Source organism: Chrysochloris asiatica, unplaced genomic scaffold (assembly GCF_000296735.1).
Source record: "Chrysochloris asiatica unplaced genomic scaffold, ChrAsi1.0 scaffold00103, whole genome shotgun sequence".
Taxonomy (NCBI): Eukaryota; Metazoa; Chordata; class Mammalia; order Afrosoricida; family Chrysochloridae; genus Chrysochloris; species Chrysochloris asiatica.
This window is the reverse complement of record NW_006408621.1, coordinates 10,676,664-10,679,285: the sequence shown is the minus strand read 5'-3', so window position 1 is coordinate 10,679,285 and position 2,622 is coordinate 10,676,664.

Here is a 2,622-nt window from a genome sequence, read left to right as displayed (position 1 = left end):
AGCCTCCTGTCTACACTCACCAGCCTATCTCTGCTGTATCTCTCCATATCACATTACCTGTGCCACGGTCTCTGCTGCCACTGCCTTTCTAGGTAGGCTCTCACCATCTACTCATGGTCCTTCTTCTTGATACTCCTGGGATTCTCTGTTCCTAACCTGAAACACTAACTACTCCCCCCATTCAGTTACACATCTTTGAGAATTACAGTTTGTGACAATTACAACTGATCCTTCTGACAATTACTCACAAATGAACCATAACACCCTATCACCATGCACACATCCAAAAAGAAGAGAGAACTGAAATCAACACATTAACACATCTCCAACAATTAGAAAAAGACCAACAAAGTAAACCTAAGTCACCAGAAGAAAAGAAATAATACAAATTAGAGCAGAAATAAATGAAATAGAAAACAGAAAAACAATAGAAAGAATCAACAGGACAAGAAGCTGGTTCTTTGAAAGGATTAATAATATCTACAAACCATTGGCAAACCTAACAAAAGAAAAGAGGGAGAAGACACAAATAACATGCAAAATAAGTCACATGGGTGACATTACAACAGAACCAATGGATATAAAAAGGACAACAGCAGAATACTATGAAGAGTTTTACTCCAACAAACTTGAAAATCTAGAGAAAAAGGATGATTTTTAGAAAAATACAACATACCTAGACTTACACATAGTGAAGTAGAAAACTTGAACAAACCTGTAATAAAAGAAGAAAGTGATAAGGTCATCAAAAAATTTCCACCCAAAACAAAGTCCAGGCCCAGATGGCTTTACTGGTAAATTTTACCAAACATTCAGAAAAGAGCTGACACCAATTTTACTCAAACTACTCCAGAAAATATAAAAGGATGGAAAACTTGCTAATACACTTTATGAAGCAAGCATAATCTTCATACCAAAACCAGGGAAAGACATCACTAAAAAAGAAAATTACAGACCAATATCCCTCATGAACATAGATGCAAAAATTCTCAACAAAACCCCAGCCAAAAGACTTCAATGTATCAAAAAATTAATACATTATGACCAAGTGGGATTCATACAAGGGATGCAAGGATGGTTCAATATCAGAAAGACAAACAACATAATCCACCATAAAAAAAAAAAAAAGAAGAACAACATGATCATATCAATTGATGCAGAAAAGATATCTGACAAAATCCAACACCCATGTTTGATAAAAACACTCAGCAAAGTAAAAATTGAAGAGAAATTCCTCAACATAGTTGACAGCATATAGACAAGACCAACAGCCAACATCACCCTCAATGGAGAGAAACTGAAAGCATTCCCTTCGTGAACAGGAACCAGACAGGAATGGCCTTTATCACCACTCCTATTCAATATTGTGTTGGAAGTCTTAGCCAGAGTTATAAAGCAATAAAGGGCAATGGAAATTAAAAGCATACAAATTGGCAAAGAAGAAGACAAACTCTCCTATTTGCAAATGATCTGATCCTATACATAAAAAATCCCAAATATTTAGCAAAAAAAAAAATATTATTGGCATTTATTGGAAGATTCAGCAAAGTGGCAGAGTACATGATCAATATACAAACATCAGTTGGATTCCTACATACATATAAAGACAGCTATAAAAAGTAAATTGGAAGACAATAACGTTGACAATAATCATATAGAGGATGAAAGATTTAGGACAAAGTCTAACCAGAGAAACAAAAGACCTATGCAAAGAAAACTACAAAAGACTACTACAAGAAACCAAAAGAGATTTACACAAATGGAAGAATATATCATGCTCATGGATGGGAAGACTTAACAAAGTTAAAATGGCAATACTACCCAAAGCAATCTCCAGACATAATGCAATCCTAATCCAGATTGCATCAGCATTCTTAAAACAGATGGAAAAAAATGATCATGTGCTTTATATGGAAAGGAAAGAGGCCTTGGATAAGCAAAGCAGTGCTTAAGAAGAACAAAGTGGGGGGCCTCTCACTCCCTGATTTCAAAATTTACAACACAGCCACAATGGCCAAAACAGCCTGGTAGTGGTACAGTGAAAGATATATTGATCAATGGAAGAGAATTGAGAACCCAGAAGTAAATCCATCCACATACAGTCAATTAATATTTGACAAAGGGCCAAAATACATTAAATGGGGAAGAGATCCTTTCTTCAACAAAAGGTGCTAGCAAAACTAGAAATCAATTTGAAAAAGATTACAAGACCCATATTTCACACCATCTAGAAAAACTAAATCAATATGGATTAAAGACCTTATGTAAATCCCAAAACAATAAATATCATCAATGAAATAATAGGGACAAATTTAGGGGCTGCAATACATGGAATACATACACTATCAAACATTGCAAAGAAAAACCACACAAACAATAGAAGACAAAATAGGTGACTAGAACATATTAAAAATTAGAAACATATATATCAAAAGATTTCACCAAAATAATAAAAAGGGAGCCCACAGACTCGGAATACATACATACATATATATATATATATATTTTTTTTTTTTTGCAATGACATATCAGACAAGGAACTAATCTCTAAAATGTGTAGAAAACTACAACACCTCTACAAGAAAAAGACAAATAACAAATATTAAAATGGGCACACAACAT